The following is a 14,865-nucleotide window of genomic DNA, read 5'->3' on the forward strand; positions in this document are numbered from 1 at the left end:
ATATAATTCTCACATTGCTCATAAGCTCTTACCTAACACCACGAGCTCGCAAAAACCCACTAGCCAGTCTGAAGCCAGAGTTTGGGAACTGTGACGTGAACTCTTCAAGATGTTGTCTGAGGTCCTCATCAGAGATAACACTGTATGCCTGTCTAACTGACAGACTGAACTCACGGAGTCTTCTCTTGACAGTTGATTTACTTACACCCAATAATCTGGCCATGTCTGGAACTGAAAACTGACACTCGAGCAGAAACTCCAGCTGGTCGTAGGAGATCATTAAAGTTGGGCGTCCTCTGTCACCGGTACATAAAGCTGGAACTCGAAATCGTTTGGTTGTATTGTTAATGTTTTCTTGTAGAAGATCACAAGCTCTGGATATCTTTTCAATTATGGGTTCGATACACTCATGAGGCAGATCGACACACTGCAGCAAAAATGCCATAACATTTTCTGCCTGCTGGATAACGGTTTCTGTCTGTTCAGACGGATCGTGTTCAATGTTTTCACTAAGGCGGTTTAGGAACCCACCCAGCACTTGCTTGATGTCATCAGGAAGTCTACCAAAAAAGAGAGAAATTTAAATTCACAAAAAATACAAACAGAAAGTACACAAAATTGTGTTTAGATTCAACATAGCTCTCAGGTTGACCTACTCACACGATCAACATACATGTATCTTTCATTATGGTTGTCAAATGGTTTGGGTTTACGTTTGATGGCTCTAGCTTGAAAGCACTAGAAATAGCCGATAGGGATTATTATTATCTGGGGACCACGTGTGATTGAGAAATTACCCACCCAGATCTGATTTTCGTGTGGCGCATTCGCACGGGATAAACGACGCCTGTGATTTTTACTTGATTTTACGGACTTATCCAACCCGATCTCATTAAAGTGCGTATCTATAAGCTACCACAAATTTAATTTCTCGTGCCATTTATATGGCAAAAATAGTTTTTGCGTGCATGATACGCACTTTATGCCGTGTAATACGCACGCACTCCACACTCCTAAAATTTACAGTGCGTAGTATATGCACGCAAAAAAAAAAAAAAAAACTTTTTGGCGTATAGCACAAGAAATTAAATTGGTGGTATAGGCCTTTCATGAGATCGTCATAAACGGAATATTGTTCCTTACCGCATGCTGCTGTGTAATTCATCTTAATCATTCCTTTTGCTCTTCTGAGGGTTGTCTTTCTCTTTCTGAAAATTGTGTATAGTTGAATGGTGTATAGCGAGATGACCCAGCACCCATACTATCGAAACACTCCAGCGCAGCCTCCATTATTCGCGAAAGATGGATAAAAAAAGCACACAGGAAACAAAAACCTTTAAAAAAATAATATACTACCCCGCCAAATCACAGAAATGCCGATTCGCACGGGATTATTATCACAGGACCTCGGTAACGTTAGGTCATTTGCGGGGGAATTTTTACTCTACAAATTACAGACATGGCCGATTCACACGGGGTTAAGATCACAGACAACCTCCGCAATTATTACAAATGACTAGAGGTCACCAGGTAAAACTTATCCCGTACGTGCGAACATAATGAGTTTAAATAGCATTTCAATGTTGGCGTTGTCAAGCCACATCGCAAACGTTATTTAAGTCTGCTCTAAACCAAACCAACGATAATTTAAGTTAGTAAGTTAGGCCTGATAGACAGCTAAACAATGACAACAATAAATATGATGAAAAAATATAAGTTGTGTCGATATATCACAGATAATATGTCTTAAGAAACTTACGCCAAAACTGCTTCCATTCCTGCAACTGCTACAAATTGATTATTCAGAATCTGCAAGGCAAGAATCGTCAAGAATTCGCTCCGTGTCCGTACACAATATGGCGACCGTCTCTGGTTCATGGAAAAAATTCGGCAGCTGGCAAGGAAGTAGCTCTGGGAAGTAGCTGCCGGTGTCAGCCAATCAGTATCGTCCAACGTAGCAGCAACCAATCACTTGTAACTGAAAGTCAAGCGACAGCAGCCAATGGTGGCGCCGGCGAATGCAGTAATGGCGGATGTATTTGGTGCGGTAAGTTCGTAAATCGGTATTAATCTAATTAATAAATACATAGTTAATTAATTAGTTAATAAATAGTTGTTGCTCTGTAATTTGGATTTTAACTTTTGTGTTAGAGACAGTGTATCTGTGCCTACTTTAGTTTAATTGCTTAATTTAATAATTTGTAGAAATGCAGTTTGTGCACCGTGTTGTCCTGGTTTGTAAGGGGCTAACGTTACCTCACTAAGTTAAGTTATGTTACCATTACCATTAAATAGGCTAGTAGCGTTTTTTAACATGTTAACTTAATCTATTGATTAGAATAAATGCTGATTTATTGGAATTATTGACAAGCTCAGCCTTGATGATACACGTACAACACAAACCATAATATTTTTGACAAAACAGTTATTTTAAGATACTTCACCTCTATTATTTCACCTCTTGTGTAACTACCAATCAATTATAGCAGGTAAGAAGCCAAAAAAAAAAAATCAAAAATCTTACTAACTGAAGTTAATTTGAACAGAACATGCAAAAACCTGTCCATGGTAAAGATGTAATTAGACTCCTAAAATGTTCTACCTTTATATGTGAATTAATTTCTGTTGCTATTTTGAGGTATGTTGGTTCAGTTCAGCACTTTGTTCTCTGGCTTTAGATAGGCATAGACAGTGGCATTTAAAAAACTAAATTACACCTTCTCCCTAGTTCAGGTATGTCATTTTTAAAAACTCATAACATTAAGTCTGTGTCTTATAACATGTACTGTCTGTACCTGCAACATGGCTAGTGGTTCAACACAGAGTTCATCAATGTTGTAAATGTCTTTACTATCTTTAGTGTATAAATATTTTTCTAATTATGTTCAAATAAACAACTAAATACTTGAAATCGTTTAAGTTGTGGGCCCTGAATCTATAATCTATGGAAGTTTAACGTTTAAAATGGAATTATGGAAATAAATAAACTTTTCCATGATATTAAATTTTTTTTGGAAAGGGTCTGTAAATTCTGAAAGAAAATGTGATCACTGCTAGGTGCTTAATGACAAAATGCAATAAGGACAGTCATTCATGTGGCTGCATGCATATGTACTTTTAATAAGGTAATTTGGATATGAATGTCACAATTTTCTCATGAATCCTCTAGGTTATGTTGGAAGAAGAAAACGAGGAGAGATGCAAGGCTTTTACTCTGAAAACACCCACCCAGGGTTTTGCAGTGATTGGTGCAGCTGCTGGAGAGTGACAATTTGTTCAATCTACCAGTTCCAGTCTAAAAGCCTAGTTAAACATCTAACTAATCTTTCTTTCTAACTTTTCTTTAATTTCTTTCTTTCTAGCTAATCTTTTTTTCTTTCTAACTAATCTTTTTCTTTCTTACCTGTCTAACTTTTTTTTCTTTTTAACTAATTTCTTTCTACTAATCTTAATTATGTATCTGAACTGATAAGAATGTAAATGTGTACCTTGAAATGCAATGTAAGTTACTTTGGATAAAAGCATCTGCCAAACGCATAAATGTAAATGTGTCCGTCCATCCATGGTCATATTAAAAAATGCTTAATCAATGTGGTAAACCATACTAGAAACATGGTAAATCATGTTAAACCATGGTAGAACATTTTTTAAAAAATTCAAACTTTCTGGCTTGGCTTTTTCAAGCGAACTTAAAGTTTGTCTGCGAACTTTTTCTAGTTCAGGATTGTTGTCGATCATTCTGATTTCAGAACAACAAATACCAAATCTGTTTCAAAAGTTACAGCTGCTTTATTAAACAATGACAAAATTCAAGTACTGCAAATGTAAAACTGAACTTAAATGATAGCAAGATATGATTTTAAATAAAGTTCATTGATGAAACAATGTTCTTTTTTTCTTTTAGACAGGACTTTCATATTTTAAGTTAAATGAATGTTATATTTAATAAATATTCAATATGATTACATGGTTATTTCTTTCTGTATATTTATATTTCATTATTTAACAAACATGTACACTATTTAAGTACTAAAATGTTATATAAATTGCTATAATTTATTTGCCTGGAAAAAAGCGGCATCCACCTCCGACTTCAAGTTATAAGCCGCAGCTGACGTCTGGTTTTATTGGCAGGTACCGGTGTGGTGAATTTATTTTATTTTTTTGAAAATGATTTACAGACAACAATGGCTGCATAAAATCAGTTTCTTCAGAATAGGATACAGAGAAAATATAGCCAGAGGGAGCAGCTCTTAATACAAACAGGATATATGTAGTCTTAGTAATAAAAATAAGGATGATTTATAAAGGGAAAAAATAAATAGTCAAATAGATAAACGGTAAGAAATTATAATATAAGGGGAGAATTCAGTCTTTGTTCAACTATTTATCTCAGTTGGGAAGTGTTTTAGGGTTTCATATATTTTTTGTGCTTTAGAACCTTTCAGAGTTTTTAAGGATTTTAAATACAGTTTAAATTCATTAAAAAAAAAAATTGGGAGATGCTTTCACAATACGACATTTGTGAATGAAAAATTTCGCATACAATTGTATTAGTACAGAGCTCATCACCCTTGATTTTCAATATCAATCCAAATGTTATGTCGTCACTGGAGATAGAGGTTGGGAATGAAGACATCTGTTGCTTAACCCATTTATGTATATCACACAAAAATATCTGTATCACATTACATGAGAAAAACACATGGTCCGTAGTTTCAACATCATTTTCAGACAATGTACATGAATTATCATCTATACCAAAGCGAAGTCTCAGTAATTCTTTAGAGAGGTAAATGTTGTTCATTACTTTGAAGTGTGTTTCTTTCACTTTGGGAGGTATAGGGAGTGTTAGACACATTGTTCTTAGTTTAGTAATTGAATCTTTATCAAAGTTTTGTAGGATGTTATTTTTATTTTGCCTTTCTAATAAACAATTTCTTTTTCAATTTCAATTTTTCAAATTCAGTTTGTTTGGAATGGCATTGGTTAGGTAAATTCAACCTAGTATTGATAGGTCCCTCTGTAGCGATATATTTAGTCTTGACTTGCATTCTTTAATTTGATTAAATTCAGAAGTTGGCTTTGTTTTTGGTCCTTAAGGTAAATCCCCAGGTAATTTCTGCTTTAATAGGGATATTACAGATGTCTTTCAGTGAAGTGTCGTGTACAGCCAGCGGTTACCCATAAAACGTGCTTTGAACCTTTGAACCAGTCTGAATGCTTGGGTCTTTAGCTGGGACCCAATAACTCGGTGGGACCTATAAGGGGTGGGACCAAAGAACTTATAGGCCTTATTAGACATTCTCTGTTATAGGCTACTCTTTGGTGGGACTCAATACTTCTGCATTAGCCTACCTATCGCCACCTATCGTCCTTCCGGATACATACTACACCTTCCCACTATTCTATATTGGAGGGGGAAAAAATTAGGCTACACCCTTTATTTATTTTACTAGCCTAAATGTTTTGTTATGGAGGAATCAACCATTGTGGAAATTGAGGTGTAGGCCTGTATACTGTACACTGTAGTCTCTGAGGTGTATAATTGTAAATGTTGCAGAAATTACTTGCCTTTTTGATGTTGTTGATTGGCTAGTTCCTCAATATAGACGTTTTATTATTTACCATTTGTGAATTGAACTGTTCTCAAATCTTTTAACTCTGCCTTTACTCTATATTTTCCTGCACTAAATAATGCTACTATCTCACTGATTCGACACCCTTCACTAAGCCGTTGAATAGGCTAGTAGCCTAAGCATATAGTCAAACTTGCATGTCTCAGGCTACTTACTCTTTTCTCATACCTGAAAATATTATTTAGTTTCCAATCAATCTGCATCATAGCCTACCATGCATGCACCCATGTATTTAATTAATATAAATGTGCGATTAGTCGACTAATTGCTTAAATAAATTACTACTAGTTCTAGTTGACTACAAAAATCTTTAGTCTTATATCAATACATTTATTTGACATTTTTGACTTATTATTTATTGGATAGTAATTATCCAGTTATTTACATTACATTAGTTGAGTTAACATATATAGCCTAATTGGTAAATGAACGGAAAAAAAAAAGATTAAATTAATATGCTAACCATGTATTTCTAGCATTGCTTGTTCCTACACGAAAAGGACTGTTTTAAAGGTGGCAATCCTTTATACGTGAAGATTATACTGTATCTTGAAGATTGTTGTATTGTATCTTCTGTTATAAAGATGAAGATTGACATTCCGTTAATTAAAAAAAATAAGCACATATTGTAAAAAAAAAAAAAAAAAGTTCTGTTATGCGTTTTGACTACTTTTTGTATACCCTAATTTTATCTCTAGGTAATGTATATATATATATATATATATATATATATATATATATATATATATATATATATATATATATATATATATATATATATATAGCCTATATATATATATATATATATATATATATATATATAACTTTTTTAAAGGGCCTCATTTTTCCTGGACCCGCTACAAATTAGAATCACTTTAAGCATGCACCCTAAGACAATTTGAAGTATTCCACTTAATACATAATAAAACAATATACAATAATTAACAACGTACCGCTTGCTGTTCTAGTGAGGACGGGCCGAAAAAAAATATTCCTCCAATTTATACCCACCCCACCACATACACCACAATTCTCACTCTACACAACTTTAATAGTTGGGAATGCATTGCTGTACTATTTACTACATCTCACAATCCATAGTATTGTTTATACAATTGTTATTTCCCTGTCGACTGGTGATATAACGGATTGCACTTTATGGACTTTTTATTGCACTTATATTGTAAGATTCTCTGATGTTATTTCGTTGTTATTTATAACAATGACAAAAAATAAAGAAAAAATAAAGAACAAACAATATTTAGAAGACGCTTTTATCGAAAAAAGGAACAAAGCAATTCGTCATGTCAGTCATAATTGTAACGTATAGGCTACGGACAGAGGCGGTCGGATCAATGTGCAGCACTTTATTTCAGCTCAAACACGAGCAGACATAAACTCCGGCATACACTTAAACAAGGGGCAATCCGGTAACTCGTAGTGAAAACAGGCTTAGGTCGAGGCAGGCAGCACAGGTTCATGAACAGTACAGTAAGCTGCCAAGGGTCAAGAGTCCAGAGAAACACAGAATACTAAAACAGGGAACAAAGCTCAGAGATGTACGCTTACAGTGTAACAGGACTTCGCAAAGGACAACCAAGGCTTAAATCAGAGAAGCTATAACAAGCATAAACTAAAGCAGGTGAAAGACATAAAGCATAATCAGTCCAGGTAAAGCCATAAGATGAAATGATAAATAGAGAAGGAGTGCCCCCCAGTGGCTCACGCGGGCACTCCAGCCGCTGATTGTCACATAAATACAGGTTAGACAATAATAATACAGGGTTTTATTTGATTATCACAAATAAACAATATTTTGACGCATATCCATGTTTGTGCGGAGTGGAGCGCGCACTGCGTGGCACGGAGGCGCGGGCGCGAACACTTGTATTTTCCTATCAACAGTGGAAACAACTTAAAATGCTCATAATTTAAGGTCATATAGAAAATAATAATACATAATTCGCAACTACTTGTATTTGAGTAAACTCACAATAACAAGAAAACCTTTTGATTTCGTAAAATAAAAGAAAACAATCTGGCGCGCTTTCATGATCTCCGTGAACTGGAGCACGTCTAAAAAATGAACTGAAACAAAATAAAGCTTGAAATGTCCAATTTTAAACGAACAAATTTGAATCGAAAGCAAATACTGTCTGATAATCCGCATGAACGGTGCATTTCTATCTAAAGGCGCACCCGCTTTACAGCGGAGATGGAGATATGTTTGCAGCCGACTGATTAGAAAATACTAGTTTATTAATAAAAACAATTAAAATGCCTCGTTATTTTTTCAGACACATTTATTATCATTAGCCTATAAACCACCTATAGCCTAAATCAGCTCTCTGTATGTTTCCAGAGATGGCTCTTCTCATTCAGCCCTGCGGGAAAATAATTTGGCCTTAGAAAACCAGTAAAATCTAAAAAGAAAATCCATATTAATTTGTGAATATTTTAAATGTTTAATAAAGGGGCAAAACGTCATAAACAAAAAGTCAAATAATAGTTTACAAACTATTTAAAAAAAAAGTTTACAGTCGTTTTTATTTTTCACCACAGGTGACTTATATATAAAAAATATAGCCTATTTTTCAATTCTATTCTTCTATTTAAAGGATCTACAGAAACAGTGTTTGCACGATCGAGTTGTCTGTTTTCTAGTTTACCAAAGTGCTGTAGCCTAGGCCTTTTAAAACTATAAAAAATTAAAAACACAATAACAACCCTAACAATAAGCTATAAAAATGCAATAGCCTATCAAGTTTGTTTCTTCATATTTCTATCTTTGTGGGGGCATTTGGCCCTCAAAATGTGGGTTAAACAACACACACACACAATATCCAATATATAAATCACAGACGCAGACGTCACGTTATAAGACAGACGCAAGTGTCACGTTCATTGAGACGAGTGCATGTTGCACAGTCATATTAAAGAACCGATCGCATCCGCTGGCACACTGCACTGAGCTGTGTTGAGTAGAGTGTTAAATACGTGTTAAATACGTGTTAGAGAATTTTTTTTTTTTTTTACTTCACTGCCACACGTGAATGACGCGTGACGTCTGACTGGACGCTTCACTGCCACGCGTGATTTACGTGACGTCAGCGTGACGTCTGCGTGACGTCTGCGTCACGTCTGCGTCTTAAAATGAATGGAATAAATAGCAGAAAGAAAAAAAAAATAAGACGTTGAGTGAGACGTTCATTGAGACGAGTGCATGTAGCAAAGTCATATTAAAGAGCCGATCGGAACGCCATAGTCTTATAGAGTGACGTCTGCAACTGCGCCTGTCTTATAGTGTGACGTCTGCAACTGCGCCTGTCTTATAGAGTGACGTCTGCAACTGCGCCTGTCTTATAGAGTGACGTCTGCGACTGCGCCTGTCTTATGGAGTGACGTCTGCGACTGCGCCTGTCTTATAGAGTGACGTCTGCGACTGCGCCTGTCTTATGGAGTGACGTCTGCGACTGCGCCTGTCTTATAGAGTGACGTCTGCGACTGCGCCTGTCTTATAGAGTGACGTCTGCGACTGCGCCTGTCTTATAGAGTGACGTCTGCGACTGCGCCTGTCTTATAGAGTGACGTCTGCGACTGCGCCTGTCTTATAGAGTGACGTCTGCGACTGCGCCTGTCACCTGTCTTATAGAGTGACGTCTGCGACTGCGCCTGTCTTATGGAGTGACGTCTGCGACTGCACCTGTCTTATAGAGTGACGTCTGCAACTGCGCCTGTCTTATAGTGTGACGTCTGCAACTGCGCCTGTCTTATAGAGTGACGTCTGCGACTGCGCCTGTCACCTGTCTTATAGAGTGACGTCTGCGACTGCGCCTGTCTTATGGAGTGACGTCTGCGACTGCACCTGTCTTATAGAGTGACGTCTGCAACTGCGCCTGTCTTATAGTGTGACGTCTGCAACTGCGCCTGTCTTATAGTGTGACGTCTGCGACTGCGCCTGTCTTATAGAGTGACGTCTGCGACTGCGCCTGTCACCTGTCTTATAGAGTGACGTCTGCGACTGCGCCTGTCTTATGGAGTGACGTCTGCGACTGCACCTGTCTTATAGTGTGACGTCTGCGACTGCACCTGTCTTATAGAGTGACGTCTGCGACTGCGCCTGTCACCTGTCTTATAGAGTGACGTCTGCGACTGCGCCTGTCTTATGGAGTGACGTCTGCGACTGCACCTGTCTTATAGTGTGACGTCTGCGACTGCACCTGTCACCTGTCTTATAGAGTGACGTCTGCGACTGCGCCTGTCTTATGGAGTGACGTCTGCGACTGCGCCTGTCTTATAGAGTGACGTCTGCGACTGCGCCTGTCTTATAGAGTGACGTCTGCGACTGCGCCTGTCTTATAGAGTGCGCCTGTCTTATAGAGTGACGTCTGCGACTGCGCCTGTCTTATAGAGTGACGTCTGCGACTGCGCCTGTCTTATAGAGTGACGTCTGCGACTGCGCCTGTCTTATAGAGTGACGTCTGCGACTGCGCCTGTCTTATAGTGTGACGTCTGCGACTGCACCTGTCACCTGTCTTATAGAGTGACGTCTGCGACTGCGCCTGTCTTATGGAGTGACGTCTGCGACTGCGCCTGTCTTATAGTGTGACGTCTGCGACTGCGCCTGTCTTATAGAGTGACGTCTGCGACTGCGCCTGTCTTATGGAGTGACGTCTGCGACTGCACCTGTCTTATAGTGTGACGTCTGCGACTGCACCTGTCACCTGTCTTATAGAGTGACGTCTGCGACTGCGCCTGTCTTATAGAGTGACGTCTGCGACTGCGCCTGTCACCTGTCTTATAGAGTGACGTCTGCGACTGCGCCTGTCTTATGGAGTGACGTCTGCGACTGCACCTGTCTTATAGTGTGACGTCTGCGACTGCGCCTGTCTTATAGTGTGACGTCTGCGACTGCGCCTGTCTTATAGAGTGACGTCTGCGACTGCGCCTGTCACCTGTCTTATAGAGTGACGTCTGCGACTGCGCCTGTCTTATGGAGTGACGTCTGCGACTGCACCTGTCTTATAGTGTGACGTCTGCGACTGCACCTGTCTTATAGAGTGACGTCTGCGACTGCGCCTGTCACCTGTCTTATAGAGTGACGTCTGCGACTGCGCCTGTCTTATGGAGTGACGTCTGCGACTGCACCTGTCTTATAGTGTGACGTCTGCGACTGCACCTGTCACCTGTCTTATAGAGTGACGTCTGTGACTGCGCCTGTCTTATGGAGTGACGTCTGCGACTGCGCCTGTCTTATAGAGTGACGTCTGCGACTGCGCCTGTCTTATAGAGTGACGTCTGCGACTGCGCCTGTCTTATAGAGTGACGTCTGCGACTGCGCCTGTCTTATGGAGTGACGTCTGCGACTGCACCTGTCTTATAGAGTGACGTCTGCAACTGCGCCTGTCTTATAGTGTGACGTCTGCGACTGCGCCTGTCACCTGTCTTATGGAGTGACGTCTGCGACTGCGTCTGTCTTATGGAGTGACGTCTGCGACTGCACCTGTCTTATAGAGTGACGACTGCGCCTGTCACCTGTCTTATAGAGTGACGTCTGCGACTGCGCCTGTCTTATGGAGTGACGTCTGCGACTGCGCCTGTCTTATAGAGTGACGTCTGCGACTGCGCCTGTCTTATAGAGTGACGTCTGCGACTGCGCCTGTCTTATAGAGTGACGTCTGCGACTGCGCCTGTCTTATGGAGTGACGTCTGCGACTGCACCTGTCTTATAGAGTGACGTCTGCAACTGCGCCTGTCTTATAGTGTGACGTCTGCAACTGCGCCTGTCTTATAGTGTGACGTCTGCGACTGCGCCTGTCTTATAGAGTGACGTCTGCGACTGCGCCTGTCACCTGTCTTATAGAGTGACGTCTGCGACTGCGCCTGTCTTATGGAGTGACGTCTGCGACTGCACCTGTCTTATAGTGTGACGTCTGCGACTGCACCTGTCTTATAGAGTGACGTCTGCGACTGCGCCTGTCACCTGTCTTATAGAGTGACGTCTGCGACTGCGCCTGTCTTATGGAGTGACGTCTGCGACTGCACCTGTCTTATAGAGTGACGTCTGCGACTGCACCTGTCACCTGTCTTATAGAGTGACGTCTGTGACTGCGCCTGTCTTATGGAGTGACGTCTGCAACTGCGCCTGTCACCTGTCTTATAGAGTGACGTCTGTGACTGCGCCTGTCTTATAGAGTGACGTCTGCGACTGCGCCTGTCTTATAGAGTGACGTCTGCGACTGCGCCTGTCTTATAGAGTGACGTCTGCGACTGCGCCTGTCTTATAGAGTGACGTCTGCGACTGCACCTGTCACCTGTCTTATAGAGTGACGTCTGTGACTGCGCCTGTCTTATAGAGTGACGTCTGCGACTGCGCCTGTCTTATAGAGTGACGTCTGCGACTGCGCCTGTCTTATAGAGTGACGTCTGCGACTGCGCCTGTCTTATGGAGTGACGTCTGCGACTGCACCTGTCTTATAGAGTGACGTCTGCAACTGCACCTGTCTTATAGTGTGACGTCTGCAACTGCGCCTGTCTTATAGTGTGACGTCTGCGACTGCGCCTGTCTTATAGAGTGACGTCTGCGACTGCGCCTGTCACCTGTCTTATAGAGTGACGTCTGCGACTGCGCCTGTCTTATGGAGTGACGTCTGCGACTGCACCTGTCTTATAGTGTGACGTCTGCGACTGCACCTGTCTTATAGAGTGACGTCTGCGACTGCGCCTGTCACCTGTCTTATAGAGTGACGTCTGCGACTGCGCCTGTCTTATGGAGTGACGTCTGCGACTGCACCTGTCTTATAGTGTGACGTCTGCGACTGCACCTGTCACCTGTCTTATAGAGTGACGTCTGCGACTGCGCCTGTCTTATGGAGTGACGTCTGCGACTGCGCCTGTCTTATAGAGTGACGTCTGCGACTGCGCCTGTCTTATAGAGTGACGTCTGCGACTGCGCCTGTCTTATAGAGTGACGTCTGCGACTGCGCCTGTCTTATAGAGTGACGTCTGCGACTGCGCCTGTCTTATAGAGTGACGTCTGCGACTGCGCCTGTCTTATAGTGTGACGTCTGCGACTGCACCTGTCACCTGTCTTATAGAGTGACGTCTGCGACTGCGCCTGTCTTATGGAGTGACGTCTGCGACTGCGCCTGTCTTATAGTGTGACGTCTGCGACTGCGCCTGTCTTATAGAGTGACGTCTGCGACTGCGCCTGTCTTATGGAGTGACGTCTGCGACTGCACCTGTCTTATAGTGTGACGTCTGCGACTGCACCTGTCACCTGTCTTATAGAGTGACGTCTGCGACTGCGCCTGTCTTATAGAGTGACGTCTGCGACTGCGCCTGTCACCTGTCTTATAGAGTGACGTCTGCGACTGCGCCTGTCTTATGGAGTGACGTCTGCGACTGCACCTGTCTTATAGTGTGACGTCTGCGACTGCGCCTGTCTTATAGTGTGACGTCTGCGACTGCGCCTGTCTTATAGAGTGACGTCTGCGACTGCGCCTGTCACCTGTCTTATAGAGTGACGTCTGCGACTGCGCCTGTCTTATAGAGTGACGTCTGCGACTGCGCCTGTCTTATGGAGTGACGTCTGCGACTGCACCTGTCTTATAGTGTGACGTCTGCGACTGCACCTGTCACCTGTCTTATAGAGTGACGTCTGTGACTGCGCCTGTCTTATGGAGTGACGTCTGCGACTGCGCCTGTCTTATAGAGTGACGTCTGCGACTGCGCCTGTCTTATAGAGTGACGTCTGCGACTGCGCCTGTCTTATAGAGTGACGTCTGCGACTGCGCCTGTCTTATGGAGTGACGTCTGCGACTGCACCTGTCTTATAGAGTGACGTCTGCAACTGCGCCTGTCTTATAGTGTGACGTCTGCGACTGCGCCTGTCACCTGTCTTATGGAGTGACGTCTGCGACTGCGTCTGTCTTATGGAGTGACGTCTGCGACTGCACCTGTCTTATAGTGTGACGTCTGCGACTGCACCTGTCACCTGTCTTATAGAGTGACGTCTGCGACTGCGCCTGTCTTATGGAGTGACGTCTGCGACTGCGCCTGTCTTATAGAGTGACGTCTGCGACTGCGCCTGTCTTATAGAGTGACGTCTGCGACTGCGCCTGTCTTATAGAGTGACGTCTGCGACTGCGCCTGTCTTATAGAGTGACGTCTGCGACTGCGCCTGTCTTATAGAGTGACGTCTGCGACTGCGCCTGTCACCTGTCTTATAGAGTGACGTCTGCGACTGCGCCTGTCTTATGGAGTGACGTCTGCGACTGCACCTGTCTTATAGAGTGACGTCTGCAACTGCGCCTGTCTTATAGTGTGACGTCTGCAACTGCGCCTGTCTTATAGTGTGACGTCTGCGACTGCGCCTGTCTTATAGAGTGACGTCTGCGACTGCGCCTGTCACCTGTCTTATAGAGTGACGTCTGCGACTGCGCCTGTCTTATGGAGTGACGTCTGCGACTGCACCTGTCTTATAGTGTGACGTCTGCGACTGCACCTGTCTTATAGAGTGACGTCTGCGACTGCGCCTGTCACCTGTCTTATAGAGTGACGTCTGCGACTGCGCCTGTCTTATGGAGTGACGTCTGCGACTGCACCTGTCTTATAGTGTGACGTCTGCGACTGCACCTGTCACCTGTCTTATAGAGTGACGTCTGTGACTGCGCCTGTCTTATGGAGTGACGTCTGCGACTGCGCCTGTCACCTGTCTTATAGAGTGACGTCTGTGACTGCGCCTGTCTTATAGAGTGACGTCTGCGACTGCGCCTGTCTTATAGAGTGACGTCTGCGACTGCGCCTGTCTTATGGAGTGACGTCTGTGACTGCGCCTGTCTTATAGAGTGACGTCTGCGACTGCGCCTGTCTTATAGAGTGACGTCTGTGACTGCGCCTGTCTTATAGAGTGACGTCTGCGACTGCGCCTGTCTTATAGAGTGACGTCTGTGACTGCGCCTGTCTTATAGAGTGACGTCTGTGACTGCGCCTGTCTTATAGAGTGACGTCTGTGACTGCGCCTGTCTTATGGAGTGACGTCTGCGACTGCGCCTGTCACCTGTCTTATAGAGTGACGTCTGTGACTGCGCCTGTCTTATAGAGTGACGTCTGCGACTGCGCCTGTCTTATAGAGTGACGTCTGCGACTGCGCCTGTCTTATAGAGTGACGTCTGCGACTGCACCTGTCACCTGTCTTATAGAGTGACGTCTGCGACTGCGCCTG

Source organism: Abramis brama (assembly GCF_963993115.1).
Source record: "Abramis brama genome assembly, chromosome: 13".
NCBI classification, from domain to species: domain Eukaryota; kingdom Metazoa; phylum Chordata; class Actinopteri; order Cypriniformes; family Leuciscidae; genus Abramis; species Abramis brama.